This window comes from Plecotus auritus (assembly GCF_963455305.1).
Source record: "Plecotus auritus genome assembly, chromosome: 2".
NCBI classification, from domain to species: Eukaryota; Metazoa; Chordata; class Mammalia; order Chiroptera; family Vespertilionidae; genus Plecotus; species Plecotus auritus.
This window is the reverse complement of record NC_137771.1, coordinates 138,511,995-138,529,979: the sequence shown is the minus strand read 5'-3', so window position 1 is coordinate 138,529,979 and position 17,985 is coordinate 138,511,995. Positions and strand designations below refer to the sequence as shown.

Below are 17,985 nucleotides of genomic sequence, written 5' to 3'. Positions count from 1 at the left end.
TATATTCTTAGGTTATTTGAAGAGTCAATGAAAATTTTACTTAATAAATCCCTGTCATAAAATAGAGTAGGCAGATGATTGTTCCTTCAAGTGAAATTATCTGATCAGTCACCTTTGCATACGTATTTTAAAATGTATACCTTCCTCTTCCTTCTCTTCATATTTGTCTGTTTATTGATCCCAGAAGCCAGGCCAACCACCTGTGAAGTTATGATCAGACATAAGAATCCTACACTACTAATATGTCCATTGAAACATTGGTGACACATATGTCTACAACTCTTCAAATTATTTTTTCTTTGAAAATGTGAAACTTTAAAAATCTAAAACTTTAGAAATGGAACCACTTCTATTTAGAATGGTAAACTGATCTTAAATTTCAGCCATTAGCAACTACTGTTTAATCTAGGCTTGGGTTATCTGCTGGAGGCTAATTCCAGCATGTCATAATAAATGCAAGAAGTCCTCAAAAGGTTAAATGGACTCTTTCAGCAGGGCTGAAAATCTACATATATTATTGCCTGCTGCTAGAACAGCCAAAGGCAGTTCTCCCAACCTGATAATCTTTTTACTGTTTACCAAACTTTACCTTTGATATGTATATCTGCTTTGCTAGAGGACAAGATGTGTGAATAAAAAGCCCTGTGTGTAGAGATTCAGAGAACTAAGTCACTAGAACTAAGCTTACTCTGGCTCCCCCAAAGTGCCTTCCAAATTTATATTTCATGTCTAGTCTCTTCATTCATTTATGCACAGCCCCTTTTCCATATTTCTGAACCCTTTTAGATGCGGATAATAGCCCAGCACTTATCCAAGGTCTAACTTGCAACTTGTTTTCATTTTCAAAAACATAGAACTTTCAGAGCCAACTTTAGCATTTTTATTAAATTACTAATGTCCCGGTGCACAAAATTCATGCATGGGGGGGGGGCCTCAGCCCAGCCTACATCCTCTCTAATCTGGGACCCCATGGGGAATGTCCGACTGCAAGTTTAGGCCCAATCCCTGTGCCTACCTGCCTGATCGCCCCTATCTGCCTCTTCCTGCCTGCTTGATTGCCCCTAACTGCCCTCCCCTGCCAGCCTGATCTTACCCCAGCTGCCCTCCCCTGCTGGCCTGGTTGCATCCAATTGCCCTCCCTTGCCGGCCTGATCTTGCCCCCAACTGCCCTCCCCTGCCAGCCTGGTTGCCTCCAACTGCCCTCCCCTGCTGGCCTGATCTTGCCCCCAATGGCCCTCCCCAGCCAGCCTGATCTCGCCCCCAACTGCCCTCCCCTGCCGACCTGATCTCGCCCCCAACTGCTCTCCCCTGCCAGCGTGATCACTTGTAACTACCTCTGCCTCGGCTCCCACCACCATGGCTTTTTTTGGAAGGATGTTGGACGTCTGGAAGATGGCCAGTCGACCCAGTCTAATTAGCATATTACTCTTTTATTAATATAGATAGATTTTTATAGGATAGAATTGCTTAAATGGGGGGAAGCCATTTTCAGCAGGAGGAGATGCTCTTGGCAGACAAAAATACATAATCCCTATATCTGGATTGATAGCCAGCCATATGCATTATAGTGCCAAACCAATCATTAAAAAATTGAACTGCTTTCTTACACCTTACAGCTGTTGCCCTTAAAATCCCTCCTCAGCCCCCACCTTAAGTTCTGCCTTCTCAGTTCACCCAGGTTAGGTTCTGATTGGTCGGTTTCTATGCCAGTCAGCGTCAGAAGCTCTGCCTCCTAGCAGCAAACAAGGAGGCGCTGAAAAAAAAAAAGAGAAAAAGGAGGGGCTGGGAGCTTGGGTCACCCGGGGCCATGGCCAGCCTGCAAACAGCCATCAGCCCCTCACCCAGGCTGGCCAGACACCCCAGCAGGACCCCCACCCTGATCTGGGACACCCTTCAGGGCAAACCAGCTGGCCTCCACCCATGCACCAGGCCTCTATCTATACTAATAAAAGGGGAATATGCTAATTAGACTGGGAGACCTTTCAGACATTCTTCTGGACAAAGCCATGATGGCGGGGCTGAGGTAGAGGTGGTTAGAGGCCAAGAGGGGAGGGCAGTTGTGGGTGATCAGGCCAGGATGGGATGGCAGTTGTGGGTGATCAGGCTGGTGGGGGGCGGGGCCATTGGGGGTAAGCAGACCAGCAAGGGGGCCAGTTGGGGGTGAGCAGGCCATCAGTGGGGGTCAGTTGGAGGTGATCAGGACAGCGGGGGGGAGCAGTTTGGACTGAGCAGGCCAGCAGGGAGGCAGTTGGGGGTGAGCAGGCCAGCAGGCAGAGTGGTTAGGGACAATCAGGCAGGCAGGCAGGCAGGTGAGCGGTTAGGAACCAGCAGTCACGAATTGTGAGAGGGATGTCTGACTGCCGGTTTAGGCCTGATCCCTGTAAACCGGCAGTAGGACATCCTTCAAGGGGTCTCAGATTGGAGAGGGTGCAGGCCAGGCTGAAGAACACACACCCCCCCCCCCCGAATTTCGTGCACCAGGCCACTAGTTATAAATAATAGGATTAGGAGACCTATTTTTTTTTTTTTAAGGATGAAGCAATCCTTTATTTTTAGACACTTTCACAAAGAAGTTGTCAGTACATAAGCTTTCCAGTGGAGAAGAATGAACATGAAAATCAGCCTCCAGCTGCTTCTCTGCTTAGGGCCTTGGGTCCTCCTCCTTGCCCATGTGGTGGGGTGGAGGTGTGTACTTCCTCTCCTTGATTAGCTTATTCTGCTGTTTCATGATGGTACTCAGGCGTCTCATCGCTTTCTGCCTAAGCAGACATTCTAATAAATCTTCATATTCTATCTTGCACTCTTTCCATGCGCGGATACCACCAATTCCATGTGAACATTCTATCCATTCTTTTTCGAAAGCATGGCATCAAGATGGAATCCTGTGAGGCTGTTCAGCACTTTGGATTGACAGCCAGTGGTCTAAGTCAATGCCCAACTTCTTCTGTATATCTCCTGCTGCGGTGCCCTTGTTCGTTCGCTGGCTGCAGGTACATGAAGATCTGCCAGGAGACCTATTCTTGAAAAGAAAGTGCCGAGAACCAATTCCAGCATGTAATAATTACAAGAGTTCTGTCAAAAGGTTGATGAGACTTGGGCGGCTCAACAAGGGTGAGCCACATATGTAATTTACCTGTTGGAAATGGCTAAAAGGCACTTCCCCCAAACCTGAATAGGATGATTGTCAGCTGCCAGACAGCTCAGGGCATTTTATTGCCTCCTGTTGGCCAAACACCTGAACAGCTGCAGGCTATTCCCCAATCTGACAATATCCTTTGATACCTTACAATTTGAAGTGTATATTTCCACCTTGCTTTGGGACAAATTGTGTTGAATAAAAGCATGGGTCCTTGGTCAAAGTAGAGTCTTCAGTTCCTTTTAGCTGAAGTTCCTCTGATCCCCAATGCCTTTCAAAAATATCTTTCGTCTTTAGACTCCTTTTTAATCATCTACCTGCAGCCCTTTTCTCCAGAATGCTGAACCCTTTGTAAGGCTGGGACAAGAACCCTGGCATTGTGATGCCCTAGTGAGGGACATGAAACAGAAAGATAGTTAAAGGTCTTTTAATTCTAAATAACTGCTGAGTCTTGTTATAATTCTCACTTATCCACTCAGCTACCTATTCCATACTGCCTGGGTCTTTTGTTTCCATTTCTCCTTCTTCTGGCTTTACTCCCAGGTAGTGAAACTGAGATGTGTATGTGGTGAACTGGCTATAACAGGTAAGGGCTACAGGAACTGTCAAGGAGAAAGTAAGACCAACCTCCAACAGATTTATGGTTTAAAATTGGCAGAGACCCGCTTGATCCAACATGACAACTCATTTCACCATAGGGTAACCCTAGACTCATTATACACTCATTATAATAGACTAGTGGCCTGGTGCACAAAATTCATGCATGAAGGGGGGTTCCCTCAGCCTGGCCTGCACCCTCTCCAATCAGGGACCCCTTAGGGATGTCCGGCTTGCAATCTGGGACTGCTGGCTTCTAACTGCTAACCTGCCTGCCTGCCTGATCACCCCTAACCACTCTGCCTGCTGACCTTCTCTCCCCCAACTGCCCCCCTGCCTGCCTGATTGCCCTCAACTGCCCCCCCTGCTGACCTGATCGCCCCCAACTGCCCCCCTACTGGCCTGATCACCCCCAACTGCCCTCCCCTCCTGGCCAGATTGCCCCTAACTGCCTCTGCCCCACCACCATGGCTTTGTCAGGAAGGACGTCCAGAAGGTCTCCCGGAAGGTCTCCTGGTCTAATTAGCATATTACCCTTTTAATAGTATAGATAGAGGCCTGGTGCATGGGTGGGGGCCGGCTGGTCTGCCCTGAAGGGGGTCCCAGATGAGGGTGGGGTCCCCTTGGGGGGCGGGGCCATCCTGGGCGAGGAGCCTGGGGTGGTTTGCAGGCCAGCCATGCCCCCATCGGGGTGGGGGTCCCCTCTTGGGCATGTGGCCAGCATGGGTGAGGGGCTGAGGGCCATTTTCAGGCTGGCCACACACCCTTCAGGGTGAGGGTCCCCGCTGGGGGGGCGTGGCCGGCCCGGGCGAGAGGCTAAGGGCAGTTTGCAGGCTGGCCACACCGTTTGCAGGCTAGGCACACCCCCTTTTCGGTAAGAGTCCCTGCTTGGGGCCATGGCCAGCCTCAGCAAGGGGCTGAGAGCCATTTGGGGGTGGTTTGCAGGCCAGCCCAGCCCCGGGCTTTGTCGGGAAGGAGGTCCAGAAGGCCTCCGGAAGGTCTCCTGGCCTAATTAGCATATTACTCTTTTATTAGTATAGATTAGCATGCTAAACGATAAATCCCTCCCTGTTCTGATCAGAAACGGAAAGCCTATATAAGGACAAAAACTGGCCAAGGGGTCTTTTCTGAGAGAAGTATCAACACCCCCCCTTGCTCACTCCCCTGACCCTGAAAGATTCTGAATATTCCTCCCCCCTTATTGAATGCCCTATCCCTTGATTAAATGAGCATTAATAAAAGAAGTAAATCCCACTAAGGAAGGGCTGCTCTATGTGTGGAGTGGCCACTCTGTCTCACCGCTTCCCTAAAAAATCTCTTTCACTTTAAACTCTGCTGGCTCGATTTGAATTGTTTTCTTGCGCTAAGCCAAGAACCCACAGTGGGTCTCAGACCCTCTGATCCACAAAACCCCAGAACAGCTGTATCAAAACCTCTCAATTAGGTTAAAGATAATTTTTATTCCTATTAAACCTTTCTGGGGCTGCCACCAAGATGGTGACATAGGCAGCTCTGGAATTTCCCTCCTTGCATGGATGCATACAAATACACTCAGGTCAATTTTTTCTAGAGAAATCCAGAAACTAGTGGCTCCTAAACATCAGAGGACTGAGAAAATAGCAACATCAAAATGGGTGGGAAAGGCTGAGATACAGTCTCATCATAAGCCCCATCCCTGCATATAATTGGAAAGACCCCCAACTTTTAGCTTCTCCCTCAGGAGCTAAGGGTTTGAACCACACATCTAATGCCCCAATTTTTAAGGCTGCCACTGAGGAATGGCCCCAAATCACCTAGCTCTTGGAGCTAATGGAGCTGGCATTCCCAAGTCCCACCAGACCATAGCAAACAAAGAAGCAGCTAACAGGCGCATGAGCTCTCCCCTTGGCTATCCCCACCAGGCTCGGCAGAGGGAGCAGCCAGAAACTCCCTCCCCCAGTGTTTCTCTGAAAGGGGTATGTTGAATACTTACTTCACCAGCTGCTGCCTGAGGGTCTGGCTGTTAATTAGCCCACTTCTACCGTGGGAGCTGAATGAGCTCCTCCCCAGCCCAAAAGAGCAGGTGGGTGCTTCCCCCACCTTTTTCCTCTGGCTCACTCCCACACACAAAAAAATAAGTCGCAAGCTTCCTCTTAGGAGCTTGTCTGTACATTTAGCACCCCAACTTTTATAACTGCCACCCGAGGGATGTGCCCTCAAGTCACCTGCTCTGGTAGCCCACAGGGCTTGCATTCACAGGTCCCACTGGACTATAGCAAACACAGAAGCAGTTGTTAAAGGACTTGAGCACTGCCCATGGTGATTTGCCCTGGATAAGCATATAGAGAGCAGGCAAAAACACCCATCTCTTGCCCTGGTCGGCAAGCTCAGTGGTTAGTGTCATCCCTGTACCAAAGGGTCTCAGATTTGATCCCCAGTCAGGGCAAATGCCCAGTTTTCTGTTTAGATCCCCGTTCGAGGTGTGTGTGAGAAGCAACAACTGATGATTCTCTCTCTCTTTCTCTCTCTCTCTTTCTCAAGTCAATAAAAAGCAGATCCTTGGGTGAGGATTAAGAAAAACAAACACACATCTCCCATTTTTTTTCCTGGAGTGGGTTTAACTGCATACTCTCCCAGCTGCTTCCTGAGGGCCAGTGTGCACCCCTCCCTCTGTTCACTCCAACAATAAATCCCAGTCTCCAGCTTCTCCCTGGAAAGAGCTTGTTCATACAGCTAGTCCTCAACTTTGGCAGCTGCCACCTGAGGGACAGGCCCTCAAAATACCTAGCTGTAATAGCCAACAGGGCTCAGAATTCGTGAGTCCCACAGGACCATATGAAACAAACAAACAAACAAAAACTGTTTTCAAACAGGCATGCAAGCACTTCCTGCAGGTATCTCCCCTGGGCTCAGTGCAGAGGCAACAGACAAAAATGCCCATCTCCCAGTTTATCTCTGAAAGGCATTTGACTACATACACTCTCAACTGCTGCCAAGGTTCAAAAAAGCTAGGTAGGCAGGGATTGGGACCACAGGGGGAGAGAAATTAACCCGGGAACCCAACTAGGCAGAGTTACTAAGACACCCCAACTGGGTGAGGAAGGAAGGACATGTGTGGGAGACATGAGCTTTAAAATGTATGAATGTTACTAAGACAGGCAGCTTGCAGATAACCAATCACAAGGCAGTGAAGTATATAACCAATCCCAATGATGTTCCTAAGGCAAAATTCTTTAAAAGGACCAATCAGGAACTAACAAGCATATATACAAAAAAAAAGGGCATGCACTTCCTCCTCTCCCTCCTGAAAGGAATGTTAGAGACAGGACAGGCAATCAGGAGATAAAGTGGGGTCCATGGGAGAGGAATGCATAAGTGGGGGCTTGGAGTCACCAAAATGGGTATCTTAATTTTACAGAGGATAGAGAAATGTTACAGAAGGAAGGCATATTTTCACAGTGAATAAAGAAAGGTCACAAGATACCAGGAAGAGGGAAATATATTTTCACAGAGGATAGAGGACTTTCACAAGATAAAGGAAAGAGAAAGAGGGGGTACCAGGTGGGCTTTGGACTTTGAAACTGATACTATGTAGCAGAGTGACCAATGAGGAAAGCACAGGGGTCCTAAATTAAGGAAGGGTCCAATTAGAAAGGGTCATGAAGAGACAAAGAACTATAGCCTTTATAAACCCAGAGACAAATAGACTCAGCAGATTTTAGATTTTTTTTTCCCATTAGAGAAAGAGAGAGAGCAGTTTTTTTCCTATTTGGGAACCCCTCCTCAGGGGTTACCCTCTGAGGACTCTTCCCTAGGGAGAGTTTTATACACATCCAATAAACTTCCACATTTTTATTAAAGAAGCATTTTAGTCCACAAATTTATTCTGTAGGACAAGGACCCATAGAAGACTCTGCACCCTGAACTCCACATATCACTTCCTGTGGTTGGGTTGATGGCAGGAGATGCCTCTGTGTCGCCCACGTGGCTTATGGCCATATGGGCCTCCACACGTAGACTGATAGACTTTAATTAGTTTGGACTCTGAACTACTCTCCACTGTAACATGGAGTGGAAGCTATGGACCCTGGCCTGCTCCTAGAACCCCAGCTGCACCTTTTTCAGAAATGGCTTCTCTCAATAAACTTCAGTTCCACTAACTGTTTTTTTTTCATCCACAACTTCATTCTTCGATTTTGAGAGACAATGAATTCAGACTCAAAACCCCACATTTTGGTTTCATTACTGGCTTCTAATCAGCCTGCATGTGGAAGCTGACCAGGATCTGACCAGGATTGAGCTCATGGGCATGCCAACCTCTGTCTCTTTGCTAGCTCCAACAATAAAAGCATGCTTCTCCCCAAAAGGAGCATGTCCACACATTTAGCACCCAACTGTTAGAGCTGCCACCCCAGGGACTGGCTCCCAAATAACCTCGCTGTAGAAGCGAGTAGGGCTTGGGATTCACCAATCCCCCTGGGACCACACAAAGTAAAGAGGCAGTCCTGTTTGGTCACACAAGCAATCCAATCCTTCTGACTCAGCACAGAGAGAGTAAGCAAAAACAGCCAGCTTCTCATTTCTCCCTAATGGGAGGTAGAGGGTATATGTAACATGTTTACTTCTCCAGCTGCTACCTGAAGGTTGGGCTTCTAATTAGCCAGCATAGGAGAGCAAAAAGGACAAGAAATTAGTAATCCTCTGGAAACAAAATCAATGCACAAAAATCATTTCTATACACTCACAACTAATTATCAGAAATGAAAATTAAGAAAACAATCCCATTTACAATAGGATTTAAAACAATAAAATAGGAATAAATTTAACCAAGGAGGTGAAAGATCTGTATACAGAAAACTATGAACACTGATGAAAGAAACTGAAAAAAACACAAGTAAATGGCTCATTGATTGGAAGAATTAATATTTTTTAAATGGCCATACTGCCCAAAGTTATCTGCAGATTTAATGCGATCCTTATAAAAATTCCAATGGCATTTTTCACAAAAATAGAAAAAAATCCAAATATGAAACCACAAATAATCCCTAAAAGCCAAAGCAATCCTGAGAGATGAGAACAAAACTGAAGACATCACACTTCCTGATGTCATATGATATTGCAAATCTATATCATCAAAATAGTATATAATAAAAACAGACACATAATCAGTAGAAAAGAATCAAGAGCCCAGAAAAATGCTTATGCTTATTTGGTCAATTTTTGACAAGCTACCAAGAATATACAATGAAGAAAGAATAGTCTCTTAAATAAATAGTGTTGGGAAAACTAGATATCCACATGCAAAAAAAAAATAAAGAAATAAAACTGAGCCCCTATCTTATCCCATCCATAAGTCAACTTAAAATAAATTAAAAGACTTGAACATGATACCTGAAACCATACAACTCATAGAAAAAAACATAGGTGATAATCATTCTTGGCAATACTTTTTTTACTCGACATCAAAAGAAAAGGCAACAAAAGCAAAAATAAACAAATGGTACTAATGTGTATAAAAAAGCTCTTGCACAGCAAAGGATCCATCAACAAAATGAAAGGAATGAGTGAAAATATTTGCAAATCACATACCCAAAAGGGGTTTATATCCAAACTATACAAAAAACTCACAATGTCACCTCAATAAATTCAATAAAAAATAAAATAAATATTTAACAATTTTTTAAAAAAGAAACTCATAAAACTCAAAAGCAAAAATAAATGAATACATCACCCAAATCCTAAGTGAACAAAGTATCTTAATAGACATTTTTCTAAAGAATACATTCAGATGGCTAACAGATGTATAAAAAGGTGATCAATGTTACTAATCACCTGGGAAATTGCAAATCAATCAAAACCACAATGAGATACTACATCACACCTATTAGTGTGTCTGTCATTGAAAAGGCAAGATAACAAATGCTGGCAAGAATGTGGAGTAGAGGGAATACTTGTACACTGTTGGTGGGAATGTAAACTGGTATAGTCACTATGGAAAGCAGTATGGAGGTTTCTCCAAAGATTAAAAACAAAATAGCCCTAGCCAGTCTGGCTCAGTGGATAGAGCATTGGCCTGTGGACCAAAGGATTCCAGGTTTGATTCCAGTCAAGGGCATGTACCTAATTTGCAGGCTTCTCCCTGGCCTGGGCCCTGGTCAGGGTTCATGCAGGAAGCAACCAACTGATATGTCTCTATCATATCGATGTTTTTCTCTGTCTTTCTCTCTCTCTTCCACTCTCTTTAAAAATCAATGGAAAAATGTACCTCGGGTGAGGATTTAAAAAAAAAAAAAAAGCTAAAAACAAAATAAAAGTACTGTATGATCCAGCAACTATTATATGATCCAGCAATCCCATTTCTGGGAATATATCAAAAGGAAACAAAAATCACTGTCTCAAAGAAATATCTTTATTCCCTTGTTCATTGAAGCATTATTTACAATAGCCAAGGTGTGCAAAACAACCTAACTGTCTGTCAACAAATTAATAAATAAAGAAAATGTGAAATGTGGTATTTGTATACAATGGAATATTATTTGGGCTTAAAAAGGAAAGAAATCCTGCATTTTTTAAAACATGAAGGAACCCAGAAAGCATTCTGCTAAGTGAAATAAGTCAGACAGAGGGAGACAAATACTACATAGTACCACTTATCTGCCAAATCTAAAGGTAAAAAAAGTCAAACATGTAGAATGGTGGTTGTCAGTAGCTGGGGGGTTGGGAGGTGTATAAAAAAATAAGAATTTTTAGTTATAACATGAATAAGGTCTGAGGATCTAACTTATAACATGGTAACTATAATTGATAAGCTATTGAAATTTACTAAGAGAGTAGAAATTGTGTTCTCACCAAAAAAAAAGAAAAAAGGTAAATAAGTGAGGTGATGGATGTGTTAATTAACTCAATTTTGGAAATCTTTTCACATACATCAAATTATCACATTGTACACTTTCAATATATTGCAATTTTGTTTGTAAATAATAACTTAATAAATCTATCTTTCTGATAACTCTTCAAGAAATGAATTCCTGTCCTGCTCTAATCAGTGATTTTACATCAAATTATTGCCCCAGATTTTATTAACAAGAATCCATGAACAGATTATGTCATTTTAAAGATAAATGTATCTCTTTAAATATAACAAATAGGCCAATTGACTTCCATCTGGCTCATTCATTTGACAAATCTCACCTGTGCCCTATCCATTTTTATGTCCTGTCTATCCTATGTACACTAATAAAAGAGAAATATTCAAATTGACCATACCTTCACGATGCCCACCAGCCAATCAGGAGTGGGTATGCAAATTAACCTGCCATCTTTGTTGGGTTAATTTGCATACGCAGGTGCCCGAGCAGCCGGGGGCAGGGCAGGAAGCCTGCGTTATCGCCATGGTGATGACGCAGGCGTTCCGCACCGCCCCAGCCGCTCCAGGCCTCTGAGCAATGTGGGAAGATGGGAAGGCGGCTCTGGGCAGAAGCAAAGGCAGAAAGGTGGCTCCGGGCTGGAGCAAAGGCAGTGCCAGCAGCCAGGGGAAGGAAGGCCCATTCTTGCACGAATCTTCATGCATTGGGCCTCTAGTAGGATTATGATAGGAGAGATAGCACCATTAATTGAATTCCAAACAAAAATCCAGATATTTACTCTTATTGTCCCGGTTCCCATCCCATGCCTACAACTAACCCAGGGTGATGAAATGTGATGGTTAGTTTAGCAGCTTACTGCAAATATCATGGTTGTACAAACCAGTACTAAAATAAAGGACAGAAACAATTGGCTGCTAGGGAGACAATCAAATAATATTGACTACTCAAATATTTCCTAAGTATAGACTGTAAGCATCTTGAGAGCAGGTACATGTGTAATTCACTATCATATTTCCAGATCATATACAGAGCATGTAACACTGTAGGCCCTCCATGAATGTCTTACATTATGTATAAATCACCTAGTAAAATTTTATTTACTCTGTAATAATCTAAGTACCATAAAATTAATTCAAACCTTTATACTTGGCTCAGGCCCCTATCCTATATAATAATGAGGAAATATTCAAATTGACCATCATGCCATCACAAAGATGGCGGCATCCACAGTGGAGGCAGGGTTTCTGTAACACAAGATGGCTGCACCCACAGTGGAGGCGGGGTTTCTATAACACAAGATGGCTGCACCCACAGCAAAGGGCTGAGTTCCTGTAAGGAGCCTTTATGGGCAATCAGCAGGGACTTGAGGCTGCGTGGCACTGGGCCAGGTAGGGGACCTGAAGCTGCGCCCCCTGACCGGTGGAGCTTGACAAGAGTGGGGCCGGCAGGGTCTGGATCTCACCCAATGGGGGTGGGACCAGCTGGGTCTGGGTCTCACGTGATTTTGAGGCACCGCGAGTGGGCAGGAACTTGACTCTGGGTCCCGATGCATGCTGCAAACTCTGACAGGAGGAAGATTTTCATATACATTTTACTAATTTTCTTTCATCTCTGACATTTCTAAAATAGAGAAAGGGAAAATAGCAATATTAAAATATTTCCTCTAAGAGAAACCAAGATGGCAGCATAGGTAAACACCTAAACTGCTGCCTCACACAACAATTTCAAAATTACAACTAAAAGACAAAACGGACACCATCCAGAACCACAGGAAAGCTGGCTGAGTGAAAATTCTACAACTAGAAGGAAAGAAAAAAGCTCACAGAGAATTGGAGGTATGGCAAAGGGTCTTTGTGCACGCAGAGAGGAAGGGCGGCTGAGAGCCTGACTGACTTTCTCTGGCGGAAGGGGGAAGGAAGCCCCCGACCACACTGAACCCCAGTACTGACTGCACTGAACCCCAGTTCCGGGAGAAACCCCGTGGACCCAGGCTCATACAGGGGGAGTCTGGACTGTGAGGTAGAGAGAAAGGCACCTGGAGACTCGGAGACCCGGGGGAGACCTGGGGGAGCCCTGTGGGGCAGGGGTCTTGAAGCACGCGCCAGTGTGCACAAAGGCTGCGGAGGTTGCTACAGGCTTTCCCTAGCAGAAGGGAGTCAGAAGCTCCTTACTGCACTGAGCCCCAGTTCTGACTGCACTGAACCCCAGTTCCAGGCGAGCCCCTGGGGACCCATGCTCTTGTGGGGGGAATCTGGACTCTCGGGAGGAGACTCGGGAGCCGGGGAAGGCAGACGTCTGGAGGCGCGTGTGCAAGGGCAAGGCTGACTGGAAGCCAAGACTGTCTGCTCCGCCCTGAGACTCCACCCCATCCAAGCTGAGCACAGAGGCTATTGCAATTTGGCAAGTCTAATCCTATAAGGCTGTCTCCAGCACCAACTGATAATTCTCAGGGGGAAAGGGGTATGGGGGGGTTCAGGAAGAGACTGGACAAAAATCATACACCTATGGATGAGGACAGTGGGGGGGAGGTAAGGGCAGAAGGTAGGGTGGGAACCAGGTGAAGGGGAGCTATGGAGGGGAAAAGGAGAAACAATTGTAATAATCTGAATAAAGATTTATTAAATAAATAAATAAATAAATAAATAAATAAATAAATAAATAAATAATAAAATATTTCCTCTAGAGAAACCAAGATGGCGGCATTAGGTAAACACCTGAACTTGCTGCCTCGCACAAGCACTTCAAAACTACAACTAAAAGACAAAACGGACATCATCCAGAACCACAGGAAGGCTGGCTAAGTGGAAATTCTAAACTAGAAGGGAAGAGAAAAGCACACTGAGACTCAGAGGAGGTGTGGAAGTAAAGTGCAGAGGTATGGAGGCGCACTCGTGAGGAAAGGCCTGGCAACTGAGTATGAGGCTGGCTTTTTCAATCTTCAGGGAGACACAAGCTCCCGACTGCTCTGAACTCCAGTTCCGGGTGAGACTCTGGGGACCCAGACTCATACGAGGAGAAACTGGAATGTCTGGCAGCGGGTGGAACTCAAGGGAAGCTTTCTCTCAAAGGGGCTCGCAGCGATTACCAAGGAAAACTGAGACCTGGGGGCCTCTTAGGGCAGGGCTGACAGGAAGCCATTGCTGTTTGCTCCGCCCTGAGATGCTGTCCCACGAAGCCATTCCTATTTGCTCCCCCTGAGACTCCATCCCATCCAAGCTGTGTGCAGAGGCTTTTGCATATGAATGGCCTGGTCCTTTGAAATCTAAAATTACCTAACAAACTGCAGCTGAGTCAGAGAGACCCAGAACATCCAAAAGAAGGCCCAAGGTCCCGCAGCAGCTTGCATTGCTTCACAGCTGGGCCTCATCTGGGCACCTCCAGAACCCAAACAAAGAAGAGGAATCTGCAGATCTTTCCATAGCTCCTGCTGGGTGGCCTCAGGCAGAGGCTAAATTAACACCTCCTTGGAGATCCAAGAGCCAGTGTACCCAGGGGTCAGAGTAGGACCATCCAGATTACAATTCCTCAAATCTCTAAGGGACACACTCAGGGGGCAGACTCAGTAAGCACCAAAGCCCCACTAAAGCAAGTCTTACCTCATAAGGGTGTCTCCAGCACAGAAGTTCTCCCATCATAGTCACAGCTGATCCTCACAGCCAATTGGCCTGGAGGTCAATTCCTCCCAGTGATACCAACAACAATCAAGGCTTAACTACAACAAGACTGTGCACACAGCCCACAAAGGGGTGCACCAAGAGGGTCCACCTCAGGTAATTGGGGAGGCTGAGCCACTGGGCCCTATAGGACACCTAGCACACAAAGCCACTCTATCAACACAGGGAAGCAGCCAAAATGTGGAGACAAAGAAACAGGTCACAAATGAAAGAAATGGAGGAAAGCAAACTGCTGGATATAGAGTTCAAAACCACAGTTATAAGGTTTTTCAAGAATTTTCTAGAAAAGGCCGATAAATTTAGTGAGACCCTCGAGGATATGAAAAAGGACCAACTAGAAATTAAGCATACAATGACTGAAATAAAAAATAATATACAGAGATCCAACAGCAGACTAGAGGGTCGCAAGAATCAAGTCAAAGATTTGAAATACAAAGAAGCAAAAAACACCCAATCAGAAAAGCAAAAAGAATCCAAAAATATGAAGATAGTGTAAGGAGCTACTGGGACAACTTTAAGCATACCAACATCAGAATTATGGGGGTGCCAGAAGAAGAGAGAGAGCAAGATATTGAAAACCTATTAGAAGAAATAATGACAGAAAACTTCCCCCACCTGGTGAAAGAAATAGACTTACAAGTCCAGGAAGCGCAGAGAACCCCAAACAAAAGGAATCTAAAGAGGATCACACCAAGACACATCATAATTAAAAAGCCAAAAACAAAAGACAAAGAGAGAATATTAAAAGCAGCAAGAGAAAAACAGTTAGTTACCTACAAGGGAGCACCCATACGACTGTCAGCTGATTTCTCAACAAAAACTATGCAGGCCAGAAGGGAGTGGCAAGAAATATTCAAAGTGATGAATAGCAAGAACCTACAACCAAAATTACTCTACCCAGCAAAGCTATCATTCAGAATTGAAGGGCAGATAAAAAGCTTCACAGATAAGAAAAAGCTAAAGGAGTTCATCACCACCAAACCAGTATTATATGAAGTGCTGAAAGGTATTCTTTAAGAAGAGGAAGAAGAAGAAAAAGGTAAAGATAAAAATTATGAACAACAAATACATATCTATCAATAAATGAATCTAAAAATCAAGTGAATAAAAAATCTGATGAAGAGAATAATCTGGTGAATATAATAGAATCAGGGGCATAGAAAGGGAGTGGACTGACAATCCTCGTTGGGGAAAGGGACTGGACAAATATCATACACCTATGGATGAGGACAGTGGGGGGAGGGGGGGTAAAGGGCATGGGGTTGGGTGGGAACCGAGTGGAGGGGAGCTATGGGGGGAAAAAAGAGGAACAACTGTAATAATCTGAACAATAAAGATTTAATAATAAAAATAAGTTTAAAAAAGATTTAATAAAAAAAATATTTTCTCTAATTAATCCCCTTTTATTGTGCATGAATTTCATGCACCGGGCCACTAGTAATAAAGAAAACAATGTAAGAGCTCTATCTGTGGATAGAGGCAAGAGAAATATGTATATTTTTGCTTTGACCCCAGGGGTAGGGGGAATATTTACTGAAAGTAAGAAGATCAAGGTCTAGAAGCCCCTCCATTTTCCTGGGTCAGTCCTTCCAGTCAGAACTTTCCTCACCCTAAAATTCAATGTTAGTGCTATTGACTCTGAAACTCAGATAATTGTCAATTTTACTTTTCTTCTTCCTACTCAGTGATTCGGCACCTCGTTCCCCTTAGTTTCTTTACCTTACTTTGTCTCTGGCATTCACTGTGTTGGAAATTAAACAGCCCATTCCAAGGGGCAGAAGGCAAGGGATTTCTATGGCCCTTCAATAACTAGTGCCTTCAAGTTCATCATCAGCACAACTTGATCTCTGTTCCAGCCATTTTATAGGAGGCAGGTCCAGGGGTTAGTCTTATGACTACATGATACTGAAATAATCTCAAAGATATTATATATACAGGGGTGGGAAAAAGTAGGTTTACAGTTGTTCATGTGGAAAATGCAATAATTAATAATATAAGAATAAACTGTATTTAGTGTACTTACAACTGTAAACCTACCCTTGCCCCACCCTGTATTATATATAATTATAGATATTATTATAGGTATTATATACTATTCCTTAAAAAAAATAAATGAATGGTTCTCTTAGATGTTACTTTTCATTTTATATATGAAAAATGTTAAATTACAAGGTTTCTATATTTAGCAAATACATAAAACATTAAAATCTATGCTACCCATATATTAAAAAAAACATACTGTCTTAATTTCTAACTCTAATTTCTAGGGTTATTCCTCTTGATGTTTATAAAAAAAATCTTATACCAAATTAAGAGTTGTAAACTGCTAAATTGAATAATAACTTTGAATTTAAGAAAATATTTAAAAATCATTCATTTCATTTGGTTTCTAACACCATAGAAGAGCTTGCCTTAAGTACTTAATCCGAGCCTGAGGAATAATGAAGTCAACCATCCTTATTAAAATAATTTTAAATTTGTGTGTGTTGTGTATGCATGTGTGTATTAAAAGAAAGTATAACCAAGTAAATGAATAAAAGATTCATAAACACATGGAGAAAAACCTAGATGTTTATATTTTAAATATTGAAACAATAGAACTAACATTTCTAAATGAAAAGAATTGTTACAAAATATATAATCCTATACATCTTTCCTATACAATATAACTAGATCAATGTAGCTATGCCAAATTCATTGCTTTTTTACTAAAGAATAAAATAGGCTTTTTAAATGAATAGTATCAGCAAATTGAAGAACTTCTACAGTGGTCCGTTGCATGCCTCAATTTTAATTAAAAAATACAAATGAATAGCATAATTGGAGCAAAGAATCAACATTAATCTTTAAATCAAAAGGATTTACACTGAGATTATAATTAACTACATGCCAAAAAAATATCTTATTGAATAGGGTGGTGGCCTCAGTTACTTTGTTTAATCACTGAAACAATTCAATCTTCAAATAAGAAGTTGGATCAATTCCAAATATATCCAATTAAGATTATCAATTCACTAAGAACAGTGACAATAAACCTCAAAAATAAACTCTTTAAAAACTTTTCTTTTTGATTAATGTGTCTACAGCAATTTTTATTAGTACTCAGGTCCTTGAGGAAAACAATCTTGGCAGTAGGACCCTGCTGTCCACAGAATGCCTGGGGCAAACATTTCCATAAATAATCATGCTGATATTTCTGTTCTGTTGCTGAACACATCAGTTGTCACCTATTAAACCCATTTTCAGCAGACCAAAGTCAAAGAATGCTGTTCTGAAAAGAAGCAGATTAACAGAATAAAAAATATCTGTACAATTTTGATATATTCCTACATGCATGATTATATGCTTTTAACTCAGGCAACTTTTGTCTCTCAGTTTCCACAGCAATACCATAGGGTGTTCTAGACAGTGCTTGCATTGCCAGAAGGCTATAATTCATTTCTCTGGATACTTCCAGGACAGTGACATAGAGATGACACAAAAACTGAAAATAAGAATGAATCATTTCTGGCAGTTTATAAATGAAAATGTATTTTACTGATAATGTAAAGCAATTTTCCACTTACCATTGAGCGACCTTGAAATTATGAGAGGACATTTTGTTTTTTAAATGTCTGCTTTTTTTTCCACATGAGATGACAAGTGCTTTCTTAGCATTCTAATTGCTACAAAATTCTGAGTTAATTATGAAAGCTTCCAAACAGCCCTTTCAATGGACTTCAGAAGGAAACTA

At 43.1% G+C, this 17,985-nt stretch overlaps 1 pseudogene across 1 annotated transcript in view; it reads right to left on the bottom strand.

Annotated features, from left to right (window-relative positions):
* Positions 1-2,516: 2,516 nt before the first annotated feature.
* The window catches only part of LOC308241213 (NADH dehydrogenase [ubiquinone] iron-sulfur protein 5-like), an 87,394-nt pseudogene continuing 71,925 nt past the window's right edge, over positions 2,517-17,985 (bottom strand). The window contains exon 2 of the transcript in view: positions 2,517-3,019. The product of the transcript in view is annotated as an NADH dehydrogenase [ubiquinone] iron-sulfur protein 5-like (transcript). The remainder of the gene's footprint in view (positions 3,020-17,985) is intronic.